Source organism: Vipera ursinii (assembly GCF_947247035.1).
Source record: "Vipera ursinii genome assembly, chromosome: 7".
Classification (NCBI taxonomy): domain Eukaryota; kingdom Metazoa; phylum Chordata; class Lepidosauria; order Squamata; family Viperidae; genus Vipera; species Vipera ursinii.
This window is the reverse complement of record NC_139521.1, coordinates 1,523,239-1,548,970: the sequence shown is the minus strand read 5'-3', so window position 1 is coordinate 1,548,970 and position 25,732 is coordinate 1,523,239.

Sequence of the window (25,732 nt, the reverse complement as noted above, 5' to 3'; positions counted from 1 at the left end):
AAATGGCAACAACTCTTTATTTTAGGGTAGCGGACGGGCAATGAGTTTCTCTGGGCCGCCTGTTGTTGCAAGACAAAAACCTGGGTTTTCAAGAGGTCAACGCTTCCGGTGGCTTGTAGAAATGTTGTATTTGTGTGTGTGTGTGTGTGTGTGTGTTGGAGAGGGAGGGAGAGTGGGAAGATAGCCAAAAGAATGATGCTTCTTGCATTGCTTGGGGATTAGCAATCGATACAAACATTCGACCAAAAGATTTCCTTGCTGGAGAATCTAAATGTCCTTACCTGCTAGATGTCGTTTATAAGTTGAGTGGAGAACATTTGTAAGACCCAAGGTATAAGAAAGTGCACTGGATCTCCTTGCATTCTGCACACTGAGGTACGTTAACAATCAGAACACAGCTGGAAGGGACCTTGGAGGTCTTCTAGTCCAACCCGCTGCTCAGGCAGGAAACCCTCTACCATTCCAGACAAGTGGCTATCCAGTCTCTTCTTAAAATCCTCTTGTGTTGGAGGACCCACAACGTCTGGAGGCAAAGCTGTTCCACTGGTTAATTGTCCTCACTGTTAGGAAGTTTCTCCTTAATTCCAAGTTGCTTCTCTCCTTGGTCAGTTTCCATCCGTTGCTTCTTGTCCTGCCTTCAGGCGCTTTGGACGATAGCTTGACTCCCCCTTCTTTGGGGCAGCCCCTGAGATACTGGAATGCTGCTATCGTGTCCCCCCCCTAGTCCTTCTTTTGTCCAGACTAGCCAAGTCTAGTGAGAAATTTAGACGTTGAATTGTGTCGCTCTCTTGACTCCAAAACACTTTTCACCAAGGAATTATTGGTGACAGAGAACTTGAGAAGGGTGGAAGCTGTTTTCCCCACAAAGTTGCTTGCCTTTTCACGCAGAGGTCCCAAGATGAAGGCAGCTTCATATCACCACGAACAGATCTCTCCTTCGCTCTGATGTTTCCCTTTTTCCTACCATGCCCACTTAAGTCACCGAATTAATTAATGGAGCACATGTATTTCCAAACAGAAGAGTGAAACTGATTTAGTATTCTCCTCTTTATTTATAGACCTTTCGGCCCCGTGCCTACGGGGTTACCTTCACAGTTTCTTTTCTCTTTTGCATTGGATTTATGTACAGTGTGTGGCACTGGAAGCTGAGAATTACGCTTGTAGTTTAAAAAAACACGCACACACACCATCAGATCCATTTTATTCACTTCTCTAGTTTCTCTGTGGAGTGTCAGGGAGATGCAAGAGCTGGATGTAAAAATGCTTTTGCTAACTGAGCACGAGCATGAAAAATGCCTTCTCTTCTTGAGGATGACAAATATATGTTTCTTTCGCTCTCCGAGGCCGTTCTGGGAGGAAAAGGTGGAAGGTCTAATTGTAACGCCAATAGCAGAAAACATGCGTAGCTCAAGGGTTGAGCTGATGATGTTACTTAGTCGGGTCATGAAACATCTGCAAGAAAACCACCCAGCTCAGAGAGCACCAAGGACCCCACAATTCTCCTCCTCCTCCTCCTCCTCCTCCTCCTCCTCCTCCTCCTCCTCTCTGCAAACTCCCTTCTAGCACTGATGATGTTACCCAGTTTGGGTAATGAAACATCTGCAAGAAAACCACCAAGCTCAGAGAGCGCCAAGAACCCCACAATTGTTCTCCTTCTCCTTCTCCTTCTCCTTCTCCTTCTCCTCCTCCTCCTCCTCCTCCTCCTCCTCCTCCTCCTCCTCCTCCTCCTCCTCCTCCTCTTCCTCCTCCTCCTCCTCCTCTTCCTCGTCTCTGCAAACTCCCCTTCCTTGTAGCACTGATGATGTTACTTAATTGGGTCATGAAACGTCTGCAAGAAAACAAACAAGCTCAGAGAGCGCCAAGGACCCCACAATTCTCCTCTTCCTCCTCCTCCTGCTCCAACCCCCCTCCCTTCTAGCACTGATGATGTTACCTATTTTGGGTCACGAAAGGTCTGCAGCAAAACAGGCAGGCTCCGAGAGCACCAAGGACCCCATAATTGTGTCTCTCCTCTTCCATAGCCCTTTTAAGGAACCTGCAGTTAGTTGAAGTCTCAGTTCCCTAAGAATGCAAACTACTGGAGAATACAGGTTCAGGCAGTCCTCAACTTATGACCCTAATTTAACTCCAAATTTCTGTATCTAAGTGAGACATTGGTTGAGTGAGTTTGGCCCCATTTTACGACCTTCCTTGCCACAGTTCTTAAGTGAATCGCTGCAGGTGTTAAATGAGTCACCCGGCTGTTAAGTGAATCTGGCTTCCCACCTTGACTTTGCTTGTCAGAAGATCACAAAAGGGGATCACGGGACACCCCGGGATGCTGCAACCGTCATAAGTACATGCCTGTTGCCAAGCTTTTGAATTTTGATCACGTGACCACGGGGAGGCTCCAAGGGTTGTTAAGTGTGAAAAATGGTCACCAGTCACTTTTTCCAGTGCCATTTTTAACTTTGAATGGTCATTAAATGAACTGTTGTAAGTCGAGGACTGTTATTTAAAATATTTAAATATTAATACTTAAAATATTTCACCCTTCAGCTGAAATATTAACGAAGTAACAGAGATGGAAGGGACCTTGGAGGTCATCTAGTCCAACCCCCTGCTCAGGCACGAAACCCTGTACCATTCCAGAGAAATGGCTGTCCAGTCTCTTCTTAAAAGCCTCCAGCACTCACAGCTTCTGGTGGCAAGCCGTCCCCCTGGTTAACTGTTCTCACTTTAAGGAAATTCCTCCTTAGTTCCAGGTTGCTTCTCTCCTTGATGAGTTTCCATCCGTTGCTTCTTGTCCTGCCTTTCAGGGGCTTTGGGGAATAGGTGGAAACCCCCCCTTCTTCTTCTTTTGTGGCAGCCCTTTAGATATTGGAATAGTGTCCATACATCTTAAAGTTGCCAGAATTTATCCAGAACCAGTTTTAAAACTGGTCAGGAAAAATGCCTGAACAAATCCACCGGGTCTAAGAAAGGAAGTCCTCTAAAGTTTATTTTATTTATTTATTTTATTTAATTTTTATACCGCCCGTCTGCCGAAGGACTCAGGGCGGTGTACAGGGCAATACAATAAAATACAATATATAAAAATTTAAAAAAATATTAAATACAACAGCCCAATTCAATAAATTAATACAAAGCGTTAAAATACCCCTAAACCCATCAGACCAGGCCGGCTTGTTCAAATAAATAAAATCAGAATAAGATTGGGAAGCAAACCTTATCCTATGGGCTATTTAAAAGAAATCTAAATGTTATCTTTAAATTTAAATTTAATTTAAAAGAAAGAAAACACTTTTGGATTTTCTCCTGAGATTAGTTCATAAACAGGGAACCCTAATCTTAAAAATAAAAATAAAATCTCTGCAGTCATCCCTTCCCCATTCTTGGCAGATGCCAAGAATGTTTTGAAGAAAACTATCCATGTTATATATCGGGACGAGCTTACACGAGTTAACGCAAGGGATGAAAAGGCAGAGGAGTCCCTGGGAACAAGGACAAGCTCTTCTTGAGGAGCTCAGAAACTTTAGATGGTTCAACCCAGTAGAGTAAGGACTAAGAACATGATCTTAGTCCTCCTCACTCAGCTACTACATTCCCGACCGCATGTCTACCTCCTTTAAAATGGGCTTCGAGTTCCAGGCAACTTATTCAGTGCCCTTTCCATGTAAGTGTTTTCTATAAAAATAGATGGGGGCCGTAATGGTTCCTCTCAGCTATGCAAGAACAGAAGCGCCCATCCTTTGATGGGTCCATTCTGCATTCTACACATGTCATTTAAGCACACCGAGTGATCTCCGGACCATGTCTTTCCTTTCCCGCCCAAACCCCGGCTACGAAATCAGATTTAAATATTTTCATTCCTCAACAGTGGGAGCCGACTTAGAAGGACCACAAAGCCCTTCCAACTCATGATGGCCACGATCTCTCCCACTCGACAAGCGGACAGTTGCTGGCGTTGGGTATGTCTCGTTTAAGGAAAAGAAGGACCAGGAGAGACACGATAGCAAATGTTCCAGTATCTCAGGGGCTGCCCCAAAGAAGAGGGAGTCAAGCTGCTCTCCAAAGCCCCAGAAGAAGGCAGGACAAGAAGCAACGGATGGAAACTCATCAAGGAGAGGAGCAACTTGGAACTAAGGTGGAATCTCCAGAGAAGAATCAACCAGTGGAACGACTTGCCTCCAGAAGATGTAGGTGCTCCAACATTGCAAGTTTTTAAGAAGAGACTGGACCACCATTTGTCTGAAAATGGCAGAGGGTTTCCTGCCTAAGCAGGGGGGTAGGACTAGAAGACCTCCAAGGTCCCTCCCAGCTCTATTATTCTGTTATTCCGGATGTAGGCCTTGGAAAAGTCAGGGTTGTCTCAGTCTCAACATGTGGCTTGTAGAAGATGACACCTTTGTTATTTATGGGGGGGGGTTGCCTCTGGAAATAAGGCTTAAAATTGTCTGAGCCAAAGAAGAAGAACAAAGAACTATTGTTAGCTGGTTAGCTTCAAAGAAGAGAATAGAGAAGTTCCTAAGAATAGCTTATTGGATGCAGCCGGTGGCCCCTCTCACAATGCCTGACTAGATGCCTTTGGGAAACGCAGATGGAGCCGTATCAATCCCTTGCTATTATTCCCTTGAAATTGATTCTTCTCTTTCCTCTCCTGATTTAGCCTACGAAAATACATTCTCCCAGAGGTGCTTTTCTGCTTCCCTGCAAAAGTATAAAGGTCCATCAGCAGAGAGAGACCTGTCAAGGCTGTGATAGGGGAACAAAAGCCACCATTTGATGTTCAGAGGGAGGAGAGCCTGGTGGAGAGATCTTCGTAGACGTTCCCCTCAGGCTTGCTGGAAAGGGCTTTGGTCAAATGAAGAGGACCAGGGGTGACATGATAGCAGTCTTCCAGTATTTGAGGGGCTGCCCCAAAGAAGAGGAGGGGGTCAACTTATTTTCCAAAACACCAGAAAGCCGGAGAAGAAGCGATGGATGGAAACTCATCAAGGAGAGAAGCAACCTGGAATTAAGGAGAAACTTCCTAACAGTGAGGACAATTAACCAGTGGAACAGCTTTGCCTCCAGATGTTGTGGGTGCTCCATCAGTGGAGGTCTTCAAGAAGAGACTGGACAGCCATCAGTCTGAAGTGGTATGGGGTCTCCTGCTTGAGCAGGGGGCTGGACTGGAAGACCTCCAAGGTCCCTTCCAGTTCTCTTCTGATTAATTGGCTTTCTTATGAAGAATGAGAGAAGCAACCTAGAAGTAAGGAGAGATTTCCTGACAGCGAGAACAATTAATCAGTGGAACAACCTGCCTCCAGAAGTCGTGGGTGCTCCAACAGTGGAGGTTTTTAAGAAGAGGCTGGGCAAAGGTCTACGGAGGTTCTCCGTCATCCAGGTCATGGTTGACTCAAGGAGGTCCTTGTTTTTCTCTGGAGACGTTTCGCTTCTCATCCCAGAAGCTTCTTCAGTGAAAAAGCACTTTTGGGACAAGAGTGTGGACATCCATTTGCCTGGAATGGTATAGGATTTCTTGCCTGGACTTGAAACCCTCCAGCGTCCCTTCCGACTCTTGCAATCGGTTAAAATAATTCCTCTCCCCATCTTGACATCTTTTTTATCTGGATCCCAGTTTTTTTCCATCCCAACCACGCACGGCGTTAGATTAACCTTATCGTGTTTGCAAGGAACATTTCCCTCTTGCTCCATCAGAGCTGAAAGAGAGCTGTAAGGTTGCATATTCCGCAACTGTTCTCTGCATATTGAGTGCTTACTTGATATGCGCGATCGGTTTGGCCCCGGACTTTATCTGCTATCCAGCTTTTCCTATCTGAATCAAGTTTTGATGTTTAGCAATTGATGGCTGTTAGCCTTGAGTATGTCACCTGCCGTGCTATTTGGTTTTGACAACGTTTGACGGCTGATATTTGATACCTGACGCAGACCGAAGACACCAAGCGCTGCCAGTAGCTTCACGGCAGCCAAGCTGTGGGTGCCCGTGGGCCAAAAAAATGACATATTTTATCCCTGTAAATTGGAGCTTTCGTTCGCGGGAATGCAAACAAAACATTGCAACAGGCAAGCGAGGTCCAGGGAAAGGGAAGGAAAAAAAAAGCCAGCCGTGTTCTGAATGCATTGCCCATTGTGTGTGGGATTAATCGAAAACTTGATTATCCAGTTGGAGGGAAGGTAACTGTAGTCTTGGTGAATGCTCCCACTGTTTCCAGTGTCCCATTACATGGCTGGGTATTCTGCAATAAGGGAAGGGGAGAGGGTTATCTCCGCTGCGCAATATTTGTTTTATTAAACCGTTTCAACCTAGGTTGTGCTTTTTCCACTTCGTATGAAAAACAGAGAAGGGGGTGACTCCTCCCTAAGGGCAGAGGAAGAAGGCGCAAAGAAATAACGAAATCTATGCAGCGACGGGAGATCAGTGGGATCAAACCAAAGCCTTACGCAGGCGACCTCAATGGGTTCCCCAAAAGTTCCCTTGCTAGTAAGCGGGACTTTTGCTCGCCACCGTTGTTAAGGGAAGCGCTGCAGTTCTTAAGCTAGCTGTAAGCTCCTCTTAACTTTGCTCGTCAGAAGATCACAAGGGATGATCGCGTGACCCCGGGACACTGCGACCGTCCTAAATACGAGTCTCTTGCCAATGGGGATTGCCGTGAGGGTTATAAGGGTGAAAAATGGCCATCACTGTTTTTTTGCCAGTGTCGTATCTTTGAACAGTCGCTTAATGAACTGTTGTTAAGTTGAGAACTACGGGTATAATTTAATATTTTAATAGTACAGTAGTGGACAGGACCTTTTTAAGACTTCCAGGCATCGGACCCAAACAGAATACGGTCTTCTCACTTATTCACTTGACTCGTATACTGGTATAAAGAGACAACAGCTGCCGTGGATGCTGGAGGCCACAGACAGAGTCAAGATGTTGAGTTGACTTTGGTCTGATTCCCTGCTCTGGTCTTAGAATTGTGGAGTTGGAAGGGAGCTTTTCAAACTTGGCCGTTTTAAGATGTGTGGACTTCAACTCCCAGAATTCCCCAGCCAGCAGACTGGGAATTGAAATCCAGACATCTTAAAGGTGCTGAGTTTGAAAAAGACTAATCTAGTCCAGTTTGGTTGTTGTTGTTTTTTTAAAGTGTGGGTAGGGAAATCCATGACACTGTGCCTTAGAAATAGCTCTCCAGTCTGTCCTTAAAAACTTCCATTGATGGTCTAGATGGAGAGTCTCAGTCATCTAGGTCATAGCTATCCCAAAGGTGTTTTTTCAAGGGGCAACTGGATATTATTATTATTATTATTATTATTATTATTATTATTATTATTATTATCATCATCATCATCATCATCATCAGGAATAATAATATAATAACAACAATAAAACAACAAACAACAACAACAACAACAACAACAACAACAACAACAACAACAATAATAATAATAATAATAATAATAATAATAATAATAATAATAATAATAATAATAATAATAATAGAGTTGGAAGGGACCTTGGAGGTCTTCTAGTCCAACCCCCTGTTCAGGCAGGAAACCCTGTACCATTTCAGACAAATTGTTGTCCAATCTTTTCTTTAAAATGTCCAGTGTTGGAGCATTCACGATTTCTGGAGGCAGGTGCCTTGTTTCTTGTTTTTCTTTGAAGACATTTCACTTCCCATCCAAGAAGTTTCTTCGGCTCTGACTGGATGGTGGGGAATGCAAGGATTTATAAACTCCAAGTGGCCTCAACGACTCTCTGAAAGAATGAATGCAAAGGACCAGCTGGTCTGCAAGGAGTATAAATCCTCCCATTCCCCCACCATCCAGTCAGAACTGAAGAAGCTTCTGGGATGAGAAGCGAAACGTCTTCAAAGAAAAACAAAGTCCAGTTGTCTCCTGAAAAAAAGCACCTTGGGGTTCCATCCGTAGCAAATCCAATCTTCATAGGTGGATTCTTCTCATCACTATTCAACAGATCTTACTGCCAGGAAGTTTTTCTTTCTATTTAAATGAAATCTAGGTAGCTGCACCTTAGACTTGTTACTTCTGGGTTCAATTTTTTTTCAGCCATGGTAAAGACCCAACTTCTTTGTCAAGTATGTAAATACGTCTACCACGTTTCCCCTAAGTCAGGCTGAACATCCCAAGTTCTTCAATTCCTCTCTAAGCTTATTTATTTATTTAGCATATGGCACATTGTACAAGGACTTGAAACCTTTATGAACATTTTGCCTAGATTTTTTTTTTTAAAAACCCACACACAATGAAATATGAATGTTAAAAAGGTCTACATTCAGATACCAAAGTTGAGACCATCTAGCCCAGGGGTAGGCAACCTTGGCTCTTTTATGACTCGTGGACTTCAACTCCCAGAATTCCTGAGCCAACATAGCTGGCTCAGGAATTCTGGGAATTGAAGTCCATGAGTCATAAAAGACCCAAGGTTGCCTACCCCTGATCTAGCCATTGAAGCACAGCGTCGTTTATATGAAAAAATATATATCAGATATCGGACTAGTTATAGGCCTTCAGCTTCCAACTGGTCCCAACATGATCTACAGTTTGATGTGGGACCCCACAGTCACACTGGGGAGGGGGGGAGGATACTGTTCTCCTTTTATACAGAGTCCCAGGAGGTGCCAATAATATTCAGGGTTGTCCATTGCTGGCGTGATAGTTCAAATCCTGTCCCCTTTTGTGGGGGGGGGCATTGATATGTCTCTAAGCTATCAATATATTTCTGACAAATCGGGTGCCCAGAATTGCACACGGATGTGGTTTCGCCAATGGAAAGCAAAGGGGAAGAACAACTGCATGTGTCTTTGACGTAACGCTCCTTGCAGCTGCAGCCAAGAATTGCATTAGCCTCCTAGCATCTGTATCACGCTGCTGACTCACCCTCGTCTTGTCGTTCACGATTACCTCCAAGTTCTTCTCCTATGTCGTGTTTCCAAGCCAGCTTAGAGAATAACAGAATGACGGGGTTTGGAAGGGACCTTGGAGGTCTTCCACTCTGTTCTGTACCAGCCTGCTACCGGCCCTGCAGAAAAGGCAGGGACAACCCCTTTACAACCGGCAAGAGGCTGGAATTACGCCTGCCAAATTTAATGATACAAAAACAAACAAGACACGAACCAAGAAACAGAAGCTTTAAGAAACATGAACCATCCGAGCGGTTGCCTTCAGCAAACCAGCCCTCCCAGACATTCCCCTTATATACAGTTCAGGGCGTGGCTTCTCTCTGCCTCCTTCCGAGGAGCCCCATTGCCTTCCTCTGTTTACTCCTGATTGACTGCCTCCTGCGTCGGGCGTCCTTGAACAGGGCCAGCTGTGGGTCATCTTCATCCACGCTGTCAGGCTCACACAGCTGGGTCTCCGTGGTGACCAAGTGGGAGGGGCCTGGCTGAGGGCTGTCATCAGCAAGATCTTCAACCCCCCTCAGCAAGGTCTTCAACACCCCCCTCCTCCTCCTCTGAGTCGTCCGACCCAACTGCCGAACCCACAGGCTGACCCTGAATCACAACACAGTCCAGCCCCCTGCTCAAGCAAGAGACCTTACACCATTATTACACCATTTCAGACTAGTGGCTGTCCAATCTCTTCTTGAAAACCTCCAGTGATGGAGCACCCACAACCTCTGGAGGGAAGTCGATCATTTTCATTGCCAGGAAGTTCCTCCTTATTTCTAGAATTGCCTCTTCCCCTTGACTAGTTTCCATCTGTTGTTTCTTGTCCTGCCTTCTGGTGCTTTGGTGAATAAGTTGACATCCCCCCCCTCTTCTTTGGGGCAGCCCCTCAAATATTGGAAGGCTGATATGACGTCACCCCTGCTCCTTCTTTTCACTAGACTAGACATACCGAATTCCTCCAGTCTGAAAGAAGCATGAGGTATCCCAACTGGTGGGAAAGTGGAATAATTTTGTTTTGGGCTAAGGTCTCCAAAATTTCTCTCTTCTTCACATAGTCCATTTAAAAATTTTTTTAAATTGTGTATTTTATGTTTTTAAACTTTTTATTGTTGTGAGCCGCCCTGAGTCCTTAGGGAGAAGGGCGGCATATAAATTTAATAAATTCTAATTCTAATTCTAATGCCATTTCGTGTTCAGCTTTCTTAGCCATGTAGATCTGGTGGCCAGGTCTTCACAACGGAATAGTAATGGCTTGATTTAATTTGTTCCATCCATCCCAGAGCTCATACAACTCAGCTGACCTCAGGTAGGCTATAAATTAATATTAGTAAAATGTTCAAGATGAGGATTCTCTAAAAGTCAACTTTCAGGGGAGGAAGCCACTTCAAAGCTTCGTGCAATCACGAAACAACTTTGTATACGTCAACCCAGTTGGTGGCCATCATAACTTCTTTGGATAGCAGTCTAAGGACTGTCGAAGTTAATAATGTGTAATTCCAGCTGTGGCCTACAGATGTGGCAGAGGTTTAGGGTTTAGTTGTTTTGGAAGCTGGCTGTGCTTCGGGAGACTGTTTGCCTTTATTCTCAGTTTATATTTAACATATTCAACCTTGGAAAAATAGCCGGGCTTCTTCTGCTGTTCTACTGTAAGGCTGCAGAGCCATCATAATAACTACGAGAAAAGAAGCAAGATTTGGTTCTGGCTCATGCATAGCTAATAAAATGGCTAATTAAGGGATAGATTCTGCCTTATAATGCTCAGTCGAAATTCTCATTAGAGCATAATAATGTTTCTTTATTTCCTTTTTTTTTTAAGAAAAAAATTGCAGGACAGGCTCTGAATTGTGTCGTATTCATCTAGGTTTTCCTCTAAGTCTTATTATCCGAGTTCAACGGGGTTGGTGACAAGGGCGGTAAATACCAGCAGAACGAATTTCCTTGTGCATAGCTAAAAATAAGACGGCAACAGCGTTTTAAAACCTTTCACACGGATTACCCTGCGTGCTCCTGTGTCGGGCTGGCAAGGAGCAGAATGCTTGGAAGGCCTTGATCCAAAAACAAGACTCTTAGATGGATTGTATGGAGGCCACCTGAAAGCTCAGCAGCTGCAGAATTAGGAATTCTCCGTGCGAATCTTCTTCCGTGCAAAGGGGACTCCAGCTGAATTACAAAGCACAAAGTTTGCATTAACACAGCGCCAGCCCCTAGACTTATATACCGCTTCCCAGAGCTTTACCACCCTCTCCAAGTGGCTTACAATGTCAGCACTTGGCCCCCAACGATCTGGGTCCTCGTTTTACCCACCTCGGAAGGACGGAAGGCAGAGTCAACCTTGAGTCCCGTCAGGATCGAACTCCTGGCAGTGGGCAGAGTCAACCAGCAATGCTGCATTTCTAACCACTGAGCCATCCGGGCTCCTTAGATTAGATTAGAACAGAGCAGCGGTGGAGGGGTCTACCAAGGAGTTTGGAGTACTTCCACACTTCCTAGGTGGGGTGACTGCTGATCTCATGAGTCTGTTATAATTCAAATTTTAAATTGGGGGGGGAGTCCTTTTCTCCAATATTTTGCTTCCACATTGGTTCTTCTAGCTAGTAATGCAGTGCAATGGACTTAGACTTATATGCCGCTTCACAGTGCTTTACAGCCCTCTCCCCTCCTCTCCTCTCCCCTCCCCTCCTGTCCCCTCCTCTCCTCTCTTCTTTCTCTCCTCTCCTCCCCTCTCCTTTGCCTCTCTTCCCCTCCCCTTCCTCCCTCCCCTTCCCTTTGCAGCCCCCTCTCCTCTCCTCTTTTCTCTTCTCCTCTCCCTCCCTCCCATCCATCCATCCATCCATCCATCCATTCCAGAACAGCAAAATGTACACCAAGTAGCTTTTATAAAAATAAAAATAAAAGCACGCTGATCTCCTTTCCAGACACATACTGTGAATGAAATCTGCAAGGGAGTATACTAGTTGAGGCTTGTGGATCAGTATTTGCTGCCAAGGAAAAAGATTTATGTTCCTAAGGACAGCCACAAAAGAAAAATGCCACTGTATAAAAAGATCTTCATTTTAGAAGCAGGAGAAGAAGAAAAAAAAAAGCTCTGGCGTGACCTTGTTTTTTAGGAGGATTGCAAGGGAAGAAGGAAAGGGGTGTGGGGGGGATGGGGCGGGAATTAACACACCTCCTACCCTTAAAACTTTCAAAATCAAGCAGGATCAAATCGGCTGGGACCTGCTTGGGGTGTGTATGTGTGTGTGTGTGTGTGTGTGTGTGTGAGACAGATCACATGAACGGAAGGAGGGGTGCTTTGTGGTTCCCTTGAGAATGATTAGTAGTGGCAAAGTAACTCCTTGCAAGGCAGAGAAGATGAGAGGGGCCTCCCTCATCTCCTTTGAGGCTCAGCCTAATGGGACCCCAAAGTGCGTTTGGAACAAGCAGGCCACAGAATGGGAAGCCGGAAGACAGAACTATCCGTGGAAGGGAAGTTGCCACCAGAGGTTGTGGGTGCTCCATCCCCGGAGGCTTTCAAGAAGAGTCTCAAATGGTCCAGGCTGGGTCTCTTGCTCGAGTGGGGGGTTGGACTAGAAGACCTCCAAGGTCCCTCCCAGCTGTGTTATTCTTTTATTCTATAATCCCAGATCAATCAGTCAGTGGAACAACTTGCCACCAGAGATATATATATGTTCATTTCGCCGGGACCTAAAAACCTGGCTCTTTGAGCTATCTGGTCTGGACTGAGGGGTTTAATGTTTTTAAATTGTGATTTAATTTTTGCGGCTAGACTTAATTTAATTTATTTTAATTTTATATTGGATTGTTTTTAAATTTTGCCTTGTAAACCGCCCTGAGTCTTTTGGGAATAGGGCGGTATATAAACCGAATAAATAAATAATAAATAAATAAATACACACACACACACACACACACACACACACACACACACACACAGAGAGAGAGAGAGAGAGAGAGAGAGAAAGATAGTTAGATATAGATAGATAGATAGATAGATAGATAGATAGATAGATAGATAGATAGATAGGGATGATGGATGGATAGAGAGGGAGAGATAAAGATAGATAGATAGATAGATAGATAGATAGATAGATAGATAGATAGATAGATAGATAGATAGATAGATAGGGATGATAGGGAGAGACATATATATATTACATATATATATGTAATTTTTTTTTGCTTGCTAACAAAGAATAAAGGGAGACAGATATGATCATTTCAAACTTATTTGTTCTCATCAGTCAGCCATACCCTTCTGAGATTCGAACCTGGGCCAACTGCATCTTAAGCAGTTGTTTTAACCCCCAGGCCACAGGCTCTTGCTCTCTCTCTTTGTTAGCTGAGAAGCAAGGGAGATATGTGTTAAATGTTTGTTAAGTATTTAGAATACACTTGCTTGGTCCCAGACACGGGACAAATCTTATTTCCTGTTTCAGCCTAGCCCAAGGCCATCTACAGGCAGTAGCCACAGCAGTGGCAGTTCATATTTGTGTATTTTTTTTGGCTTGCTAACAAAGAATAAAGGGAGACAGATATGATCATTTCAAACTTATTTGTTCTCATCAGTCAGCCATACCCTTCAAACAAATTTTAGCAAGCCAAAAAAATTTTTTTTACACAAATATGAGCTGCCACTGCTGTGGCTACTGCCTGTAGATGGCCTTGGGCTAGGCTGAAACAGGAAATAAGATTTGTCCCGTGTCTGGGACCAGGTGCCGGAACTCACACACGTCATACAACCCGCCTTGCCTACCCTACAAGGTTCCATCCAAAAAAGGTGCCGGAACTCCGTTCTGAGCGTTCTATGAGAAAAAAAGTCCTGCATACATACATACAGATATAGATATAGATATAGATATAGATATATAGATATAGATAGTTAGATAGATAGATAGGGATGATGGATGGATAGAGAGAGAGGGAGAGATAGATATAGATATATGATAGATAGATTAGATAGATAGATAGATAGACAGACAGACAGACAGACAGACAGACAGACAGATAGATAGATAGATAGATAGAGGGAGGGAGGGAATGTGCTCACGCTCTCTCTGTCATCCTAGAAGCTAGTGGGTCAACACAAGCTTGGAAAGAGTGTGACTCTTTTATGTAACGCTGCCCGAGTTCGGAAAACCCTTCGCTGCTCCAAGCTGATTTTCCCCTTAAGCAGTGGAATATTCCCTGGGACAGGCTGATCTTTGAAAATAGTCAGAATATAGATGTGTGTCTCTGGGTGTGTGTCTCAAATTACTTGCACCATATTTTTGTCTACCTATTTAAATGAGGTGGGGGCAGCTGGAGGGAACAGCAACAGCAATTGTGGTTTGTTTGAGGCTTGTTCACTTGTTTCCGCCTTAGACGGAACACAGGGATATGCAGGCAGTCCTTCACTTTACAGCCGTCCACTTAGTGACCGGCCAAAGTTACAATGGCACTGAAAAAAAGAGACTCGGGACCATTTTTCACGCTTACAACCGTTGCAGCATCTCCCGGATCACGTGGTCAAAATTCAAAGGCTTGGCAACTGACTTGTACTTATGACGGTTGCAGCATCTTGGGGGGGTGTCATGTGATCCCCTTTTGCGACCTTCTGACAAGAAAAGTCAATGGGGAAGCCAGATTCACTTAACAGCCACGATACTAACTTAACAACAGCAGTGATTCACTTAACAAATGGTGGCAAGGAAAGTCGTAAAATGGGGCACAACTCATTTGACAAATGTCTCAGTTAGCAACAGAACTTTGGCTCAGTTGTGCTTATATGTTGAGGATTGCCTGTATGTTTACCAAATTAGATAGCTGGATGGATGGATGGATGGATGGATAGAGAGACAGACAGACAGACAGACAGACAGACAGACAGACAGACAGACAGACAGACAGACAGAGATGATAGGTAGGCAGGTAGATAGGTAGATGGAGAGACAGACAGACAGATGATAGGTAGATAGAGAGATGTAGATAGATGAGAGAGAGAGAGAGAGAGTTAGAGAGATAGACAAACAGACAGACAGACATAGATGATAGATAAATAGAGAGATGTAGATAGATGATAGATAGACAGACAGACAGACAGACACTCACATAGATAGACAGATATAATTGTTAAGTAGAGCCAGGCATTTTACTCAAAATTCCCTAGCTGGAATTTTTAAAAGCCCAAAGAAACAGAATAGACATGACTCCAAAAGGGAAGAGGTGATCATAGAAAAATCCTCCTTTTAAGAATTGCCAGGACAACCTCGGCATTTTCAGCCCAAACTCACAATTTCTCCCCTGCAAATTGAACAGGCAATTTGATCTAATTTCTCCTAGATACACCGAAGTGTTCCCTAACACGTATCTGAAAATCACTGTCTAATAATATATGGAGAATTGGTAAAAATCGCTATCGTGCTTCCCATATTCTAAAAGTGTCGCCCAATTGACAACTGGCAACTTGATTAATGCTATTTTCAACTGTCTTATCACCATCTGCCAAAAGCACTATAATTCCATGTACCTTTTTGGGTTTCCTAGCCCACACAGCCCCTCTCTCCTAATGGCTGATTGATGCAAATTAGTTTTCTTCAAAGTGCCAAAAGCTTCAACTCAAGCTGAAATGGAAAGAAATATATAGCCACATCTTTAAAAAAAAATTAACTGGAAAGAGGAGTAAAATAATCAAACAGCTCTGAAATTCAGGGTGTGGAGTCTTCACTTTGAACTGTTGTTGGTGTGGCTTTGCAGTTACAGGAGTCCTTGACTTACAAGAGTTTGTTTAATGACCATTTGAAGTGAACATAACAGAACATAACAGAATAGAATAGAAGGAATGAAGAATAGAATAGAATAGAATAGAATAGAATAGAATAGAATAGAATAGAATAGAATAGAATAGAATAGAATAGAATAGATATTGGAATATAGAATAGAAATAGAATAGAAATAGAATAGAATAGAAATAGAATAGAATAGAATAGAATAGAATAGAATAGAATAGAATAGAATAGAATAGAATAGAATAGAATAGAATAGAATAGAATAGAATAGAATAGAATAGAATAGAATAGATATTGGAAAATAGAATAGAATAGAATAGAATAGAATAGAATAGAATAGAATAGAATAGAATAGAATAGAGAATAGAGAAAATAGAATAGAATAGATATTGGAATATAGAATAGAATAGAATAGAATAGAATAGAATAGAATAGAATAGAATAGAATAGAATAGAATAGAATAGAATAGAAATTGGAATATAGAAATAGAAATAGAATAGAATAGAAAATAGAATAGAGAATAGAATAGAAATTGGAATATAGAATAGAAATAGAATAGAATAGAATAGAATAGAATAGAGAATAGAATAGAGAATAGAATAGAAAATAGAATAGAATAGAATAGAATAGAATAGAATAGAATAGAATAGAATAGAATAGAATAGAATAGAATAGAATAGATAGTGGAATATAGAATAGAACAGAACAGAAGGAATGAAGAATAGATCATAACAGAACATCCGCTCTCAAGAACCCAGTTGGATGAAGGGAACCACCTTCCAAGGTAGCAACTTTTGAATAGCCAAAGGCAGAGGGATAAGCATCAACTATATGGGTAGTTACATTAAACCATAACTTCGAATTTCTGGTGTTTTTAATACCGAAAATAGTAGGGCTTAATTTAAAAAAGTGATTGTCCTGATCTATCACAGGCTTCCATTCAGGATATAGAAGCCAAGAAAATTAAGTTGAAAAGGTAGCGGTAATAAAATTGATTTAAAAAAACAAAAACCCTGGAGACTTTTTAAAAAGTTTATTTTCTTTGTTTTTCTAATCCAACTTCCCCATCAGTAGCTGTGAGCCATTTTTCAGCCAAGCCATAACGTCATCATTCTGGTTTCTCCCCACCCTCGAATCTGTCCCTTCCCTCTTTATTAATTTTTGCATTGTTTATATACAGTATATATATATATATATATATATATATATATATATATATATATATATATATATATATATATATATATATATATATATACACATATATATATATGTGTGTGTGTGTGTGTGAGAGAGAGAGAGAGAGAGAGAGAGAGAATGTGTTCACGCTTTAAAGACTTGAAACTCATCCAGTGCAATAAGGAAAGAAAGAGAAAGACTTTCATCTCTGTTCATCTGCTTTTTGGGCTCCTTCAGTAAAATCTTCGTCTAGATCCTGCAATAAAGCTGATTTTTTTTTTTAATGTAAGCAAACTCCAAGAAAAGTTGTTTTTTTTTAAAAAAAACACAACACTCCAGAAGCTTCTGTAAATGCTGCTTATTACTTCAGAGACAAGGAAGGAAGAAACAGAGCAATATGTTTAGCTGATTATATTGCTTACTCTAAGAGCATCGGGGAGGATGGATCGAATGCTTACACGGATCTCTCCCATCTATTTCAGGGATGGCTGAAGTCCTGCTAAAGGCCAAATGGGTCCCTTTGCAACGAAAACTAAGCCCCTAAGATTAGGAAGAGAGTCTAAGCCTTGCAGTCAGTGAGATTTACAATCTGGAATGGCCAGTCTAGAGAAAAGAAGGACAAGGGGTGACATAATAGCAGTGTTCCAGTATCTCAGGGGCTGCCCCAAAGAAGAGGGAGTCAAGCTCTTCTCCAAAGGGCCTGAAGGCAGGACAAGAAGCAATGGATGGAAACTCATCAAGGAGAGAAGCAACCTGGAATTAAGGACAAACTTCCTGATAGTGAGAACCAGTGAGAACCAGTGGAACAGCCTGCCAACAAATTCGGAGTGCTTGGGTATGGTTAGGAGGGCGCTGACTTTTCTAGGCTGCCCTATCGATGTTTCCTGGTAAAATACATGGGAAAATCCCATTGGAGGAAAATTCCACTTAGGGTTAGGGTTAGGTCACCATGAACTCATGGAGCAAAATGGACATTGCCAACAAACTCAGAGTGCTTGGGTATGGTTAGGAGGGCACTGACTTTTCTAGGCTGCCCTATCTACATTTCCTGGTAAAATACATGGGAAAATCCCATTGGAGGAAAATTCCACTTAGGGTTAGGGTTAGGTCACCATGGACCTGGAGAGAAAAGTTTGAAGATCTCTGTGCTAAGTGAAACATTTAAGTGAAGAATGTTTGGCCCCATTTTATGAGCTTTCTTGGCGCAGTTGTTAGAGTGGATCACCGCAGTTGTTAAGTTAGTCACCCAGTCGTTAAGTGAATCTGGTTCTGACTTGGCTGGTCAGAAGGTTGGAAAAGGAGGATTAACGTGACCTTGGGACACAGCAACGGTTATAAGTATGAATCGGTTGCCAGCCTCTGAATTTGGATCACACGACCCTGGGGATGTTGCAACCGTCATAAGCGTGAAAAACAGCGATAAGTCACTGTGTTCGGTGCCATTGTAACTTTTGAACATTGTGAATGGACTGTCGTAAGTTGAGGACTACCTGTAACAGTTGGAAGGGATGTTGGAGGTCGTCTAGTCCAGCCCCCTGCTCAGGCAGGAAGCCCTATACCAGGGGTCGGCAACCTCGGCTCTTTTATGACTCGTGGACTTCAACTCCCAGAATTCCTGAGCCAGCATAGCTGGCTCAGGAATTCTGGGAGTTGAAGTCCACGAGTCATAAAAGAGCCGAGGTTGCCGACCCCTGCCCTATACCATTCCAGACAAGTGGCTGTCCATTCTCTTCTTTAAAACCTCCAGTGATGGAGCACCCACAATTTTGAGTGTACGTATCCTTTTACCTCCAAAGGCCTCTTCCAGAATCAGAGAGTGTCCTCATCAGAAATTTGTTGAAATAAAATCACATTATTGAAAGTAGGAACTTTCTCATTTTCTGATCCTGTAAGAATTTTATGAAAAATCCCCCAAAGTTTGTTTTCCTTGATTAATACCTACTTAAGGCTTAACTGGAAAATACTTAAAACGGTAATTCTAATAAGCTATGGAATAGGCAACATTCCTTAACGAAATAAAAAAACCAAAACATTAGCAACCCAAGAAGAAAATGAATCAAAATACTTACATGGAAATAGACTTTAGTTTACTAGCCTGGTTAAACTGTAATACGAGATGAAGAGTCTTTACTTATTGCAAAGAGGAATAAGCTACAGAGGGCATAATTACAGATAAAATAGCCCGGGTAATTTATTTTATTTATTTTAATTCCATTTATATCCCGCCCTTCTCCGAAGACTCAGGGCGGCTTACAAACTTAGCAGTAGCCTTCATTCTATGTATATGCCTGCTTATTAGGGCTTTCACACACACCCCAAGCGGCATTATTACAAACAATTGATAGTGGGATCAAAATCTTTACTTTAAAGGACCCCAGAAGAACTTCTCACAAGTAGGATAAGTAAATAATAATAATTTGGTTCCAAAAAGAGTAAAGCAAATTTTACTGTGTAGTTAAGAAGCTTATATGTTGTGATATCTCATTGCACTGTGCAAACCAGTCAGGATTTATTAGCACATGGACAATTTTGTTGTCTTCCATGAATTCAGGGGACCATCAAAAACATCTGTTAAAAAATGTGCAAGAGGGCAAGAAGGAAATTATACAATGTTTAATTGTCTACATGCAAAATAGGAATTACTGTACATTGCACTCTTTCACGTAGCATACAGTAATCCTGCAGATATTTCTGATGCTTCCAGAGATGTTCATTGCACACATCTGTTGACTTTTGTGCAGATACTTGTGAGTCTGTAAAAGTTGCACAGTGTAATGCTTCCAGAGATGTTCATTGCACACATCTGTTGACTTTTGTGCAGATACTTGTGAGTCTGTAAAAGTTGCACAGTGTAATGCTTCCAGAGATGTTCATTGCACACATACCTTGACTTTTGTGCAGGTAGTAGTGACTCTGTAAAAGTTGCACAGTGTAATGCTTCCAGAGATGTTCATTGCACACATCTGTTTTCTTGTGCATTTTCATTTAAATTAATCCATTAATCCATTTTCCTTGATTCTAACATTCCTTCTTGAGTGAAATAAAATTCTAAGATAAGAAGAACTGGGATTTTGTCTGAAAATAATGCCCCTGTGGCAGAAAAATCACACACACATACACGATTTATGAATTAACGTACAGAATTATATATATTTTAGTATATCTAGAATAATTTTAAATTAAAAGTGCTTCAAAGTCACTTCCCATCCTGTGGTGCTGATTTTATATATTTTACATATTTTATGTTTTCTTAACAATAATAATTAAGGATAACTGTTTTACATAATGCAGTGTTTTTAAAAGGGCCTCGGCATTAAAGAATAATTCTTTTTGCCCATCGATAACATACTTTTATCAGGTGACGTTTCTCCTAAATCAGCACTTGTTACTTTCCTACATGATAGTTGAGAACATTTGCTGATTTGGAGAAATGGCTTAAAAACAAGTTGACCAAAGCTTTAGCCCAACTGTAATTTTTGTGGCAACTGACACGATAATGTTTATCATTAAACAAAATCTGTACCGCCAAAATGAAATCCGAAATGGATTTACTATTTTTCCCCCCTCGTTCTTCCGGCTGAGGCAGGTTTAAATATGTTTACTGGACAGAAGTAAACATCTGTAATGCCAGTTTTTGCCTCGGGGCACCTGAAGAGCAGAAGTTTTCAATCATTTCTTTATACATCTTAAAGTTATCTCAGCATCATAATAACACCAGTGAATATGCTCTGGGTTTTACACCATCCATTCAGTGGTAAGGACATCTGCAAACAATGTCATATTATATTTAACTGAAACAAACGTGGTTTTTTTAAAAAAAAACTTCTTTGTAAACAAGGAACATAAGATAATGGAACAGCTGGAGTTACACCTCTTGAAAGTGTCTTACACAGTAACTGCTATTTCTCATCATATGAAGATTTGAGGTAATAAATTGGAAATAATATAAGAATAAAGTGTACACTTTTCCTTCCTTCCTTCCTTCCTTCCTTCCTTCCTTCCTTCCTTCCTTCCTTCCTTCCTTCCTTCCTTCCTTCCTTCCCTCCCTCCCTCCCTCTTTCTTTCTTTCTTTCTTTCTTTCCTTCCTTCCTTCCTTCCCTCCCTCCCTCCCTCCCTCTTTCCTTCCTTCCTTCCCTCCCTCCCTCCCTCCCTCCCTCTTTCTTTCTTTCTTTCTTTCTTTCTTTCTTTCTTTCTTTCTTTCTTTCCTTCCTTCCTTCCTTCCTTCCTTCCCTCCCTCCCTCCCTCCCTCCCTCTTTCTTTCTTTCTTTCTTTCTTTCTTTCTTTCTTTCTTTCTTTCTTTCTTCTTTCTTTTTCTTTCCTTCTCTCTCTCTCTCTCTTTCTTTTTTCTTTCATTGGGATTATTCTTATATTATTACATTAAGAAAAGGTGTCTGCTAGGATGAGCTTGAAATTTCATAGTCCAAAATGATGAGAAAGTAAAGAGGTTCACATAATGAAACATAATCTTCCAGGAGGTTTTTCTCTGAAGGAAATCCTGAAGGAAAGATCCAATAACTCTGCAGGTATTCACCTCTCCTAATTTCACTCAGAATACAGTAACAGAATCTTAAATGTTGGAGTTAGAATGGAAGCTCTTACTCACCGCAAGGACCCGGATTAAGGCTGATGTCTGCTCGCTTTTCATATTTGATATTTGAAAACATCCAAGGAGGAAAGAAGACCTCTTGGTCTCTTAGCCTATTGACTGAAACTGTTGTGGGAAAACATCGGGGTATCGACAGAAGAACATACGTGTAGTTTCAGGGTTGAACTGTGGAGTCCTTGGTGGTCTCAGAGCACAAACCCCCCTCCCTTCTAGCGCTGAGGATGTCACCAGGTTTGGCTGACAAAATGCCTGCAAGAAAACCACCAATTTCAGAGAGCATCAAGGACCCCGCCATGACATGGGAGAAAGAACGGCCCAGGCAGGGTTTGCTGTGTCTGTAGGGCAAAAATCCAGCTTTGTCACTAAACAGTGGCCCAGAGGAGCAGAAAATGGTAACTTTTCATTTTGGATCGGTACAGATCACATGTGACCACCCTAGTTTGGACAGCGTATCAGTGTCTGACCATTAGGCTCTGCTCAGGAGGCCCATGTGGTGCTGAGCCGTGTTCAGTTCTGGCTAATGTTAGTTGCCTTCTCTCGTTTCTGCACCCATCCCGTTGCTGTGATAAAGATGGACTATCCGGGCTGTCACTCTTGGTCACGGCCCGGTTCTATTGAGTTGGAACCGGTCAAAATGCAGGAAGCAAACTAATAGGGAATATGATGGGGGTGGGGGCGTGGGGTGGGGTTTGCCAGAGAACCAACCTAACTTTTAGGCAAGTGAAGGCATAACCCTGATCTCTTTTTTTGCCTCTTTCATGATACATTCATTCTCCTGCGCTTTATAAAGCCTCAGTAAGACCCACCCTTGGAATATGCTGCATCCAATTTTGGTCACCACATTACAAAAAAGACGTTGGGTCTTTGGAAAAAGTGCAAAGAAGAGCAACTAAGATGATTAAGGGCCCGGAGACAAAAACATATGAAGAACAGTTGCAGGAATTGGGAATGGCCAGTCTAGAGAAAAGAAGGAGTAGGGGGGACATGATAGCAGTATTCCAGTGTTTGAGGGGCTGCCACAAGGAGGAGGGGGGGGTCAAGCTATTCTCCAAAGTGCCCGAAGGCAGGACAAGAAGCAACAGCTGGAAACCCGTCAAGGAGTGAAGCAACCTGGAATTAAGAAGAAACTTCCTAACAGTGAAGACAATCAAGCAGATATTGTGGGTGCTCCAGCGGTAGAGGTTTTACCATTTCTTAATAAACCGTATATAGCCGTAAATGAAAGGATTGGTGCTGGCAATTGTTTAAAGTACCTTAGGCAGATAGTTCCTACTCCTACTACTAAGGTAATGTTTTAGACCTGGAATTTTCCTTCTTGGGAAGGGCCGACATTTGTCAATTGCATCATTGTGCTCTAGTGTTTTGGCAATGATTGACAGAAAGAACAAGGATTGAAGGACAACCACCACCTCCTCCACCTCCTCCTTCTCCTTCTCCTCCTCCTCCTCCTCCTCCTCCTCCTCCTCCTCCTCCTCCTCCTCCTCCTCCTCCTCCTCCTCCTCCTCCTTCCTAGCATGGCCAGCATAAAATCAAGAAAGATAAACATCTGCAACTGAAAATGGCCAAAACTTTTAGAGAAGGCTTCCCCCCCCCCTGAATTTCAGGTATAGCTTTGCCCCTCAGGGAATAATGACCAAATACGAAGGCGTATTTCGTTGTGTAGGCGGCTTAAAGGATTTAAACACTGATCCGGCACATGTTTACTGGGAAAGAAATCTCACTGAGTTCAGTAGAATTGACTCCGGAACTACACAGCGCTTACTGTTTCAAAGCTGAGTTAGAGGATTCACAGCAGATCTCCATTAAAATCGTATTTTCAGGGCAAGTCAGTCGAAGAGCAATGAGCAGGGAGGAAAGTTCCTAATGCAGGAACACCTGGAGAAGGAAGAGAAAGTTGGCTAGATAAAGGTTAAGCTTCTCACGCCTGCCTTCGCTGCAAATCACACCCCGTTCTCTGACACTTTGAGCAACCTGGGCCTGTTGCCAGCCATCATCCTTGCTTGCTGCACATCCAGAGTTTTGCACGTCGACTCGGAAGCAAGTGCCATTACATGAAGTTACCTGGAAAGAAGCATGTGTATATGAAGGAAGCCAGTTGGCTTCAAAGAGAAGAAACAATGAGTGGTGCGCAGTGTCATTCAAGCATCTTTCGCTTGACGTCCTTCGGGAAGATATATTGGGATTGCAGCTGGCTAAGAGTTCATCGCAGTCCTTCAGTCAGTGGGAAAAGCCAACATAGTTCTTCTTCCTTCACATTTTTCCCAGTTGTAACCGTGGTTCAGTCTGTCCATATGGTGTGAAATTAAAGAGTTTTTCCTCCTGTCTTCTGCTGGTTGGTGTTCACGGATACGTTCTGCCCGTCTTCTGCCTGTTCGTTCTACATAGCGGTTCTTGCAGTCATTACATTGTATGTTGTAGATGCGTTCCCCACCCCCCCTTCTGGAGTGTTAAAAGATAAAGACTTTTCATTGTTAATTCAAATGGAATAATATTGAATTCGGAGAAGTAAGGGAGCGTTTCATGGGCTCAATTTCTCTGTTCCTTCTTTAATTTCCTTCCAAAGTCTCCGTAACTTTAGTTGTCGCCTACAAACCTTATCTGTCTTAACTGCTCTTAAAGACAGAATAAACGAGACTTTATTTTAAAAAAACCAAACTAATAATTTTAAATAGTATTGTGAAACAGCTAGTAGAATGCAAACAATCGGCTCTGACCTGCAGATTTCACTCGGATCATCCTTTGGGGGGGAAAAGGAAAGGAAAGGAAAGGAAGATATTTCTGTGAGTATTAGTGGACGACAAATATGCAAATCTCCTACTCTGTAAAACTGGAGCGTGTTTGGGGAAAACACAGTGTGCAAATATTAGCCCTTATTTATGAAGCAGGAGTAGCTGCAAAGGCATATTTTAATATTGTTTATTAATAACAAGCATTAGAATGCCATAGTATGTAGGTCTCCTCCTCAGAATGTACATGTTATTTAGGGGACTTATCCCACCCATTTTTTGCAAAACCTTCCAATGTTCAATTAAGGAGTGCATCAAAAGATATTTAGCCCACAATCTTATGCAGATGTTGGAGCCAATGAACTGATGAGTCTCACCTATTGATTAGCCAGGCAATGGAATCAAACTGCCAGAAATAAATGGGCCGCTTAGCTAATTCATTGGGGAATAATTTTAGTCATTCTGAATGGGAGATGCATGATAGATTTCCTGCATAAGCAGGGGTAGGACTAGATGACCTCCAAGGTCCCTTCCACCACCATCACCACCATCATTATTATTATAAAACTTTTATTCATAAAACATGAAACTCAGTCAACTGGACACTCAAATTGACTGGCACTAGTGGTTGACACGGGCTGCTGCCAGCATCCTAGGTATCAACCAGGTATCTCCTTAAAATGTAAGATGTTCCGAGTAGCGCAGTTTTTTGTAGCTTTGCTGGAGTTATTGCAGGAAGCTGCAATTTCTTGATGTGTTTTGCAAAATTTTTGGACATAGTTCCCACTGCCCCTACGACAATGGGTGTCACTGTTCCACGTTTCATCCGTAATTGCGCAGTTTCGATGGCCAGGTCGCGGTATTTCGTAATTTCTTCCAGTTCTTTTTCTTCGACTCTGGCATCTCCTGGTACAGCGATATCTATCAACTGTACGCTTCGGTTCTCTACGACTGCGATATCTGGCGTGTTGCGTTCCAAATGGCGATCTGTCTGTATTCGGAAGTCCCACAAGATCTTCACCCTCTCATTCTCCACAACTTTTTCCACCCTACGTTCCCACGACTTTTCAGACACGGGCAAGTCGTATTTTTTACACAATACCCAGTGGATTAGTTTAGCAACTCGGCCATGTCTAGCTTTGTAATCAGTTTGCACGATTTTGCTGCGCTCACATATTAAATGTGAAACAGTTTCAACTTTGTTGTTGCAAAGTCGGCACAATTTGGATTGTCAGTAGATTTTTGTATATTATTATTATTATTATTATTATTATTATTATTATTATTATTATTATTATTATTATTATGCTCCAACACTAGAATTTTTTAACACTGGAAGTTTTTAAGAAGAGACTGGACAGCCATTTGTCCGAAATGGTATAGGGTTTACTGCCTGAGCAGGGGGTTGGACTAGTGGACCTCCAAGATCCCTTCCAACACTATTATTATTGTTTTATTATTATTATTATTATTATTATTATTATTATTATTATTATTATTATTATTATTATTATTATTAAAATTATGGCTACATGCCTGTGGAGATTCTCAATCATCAAGGTCATGCTTGTCCC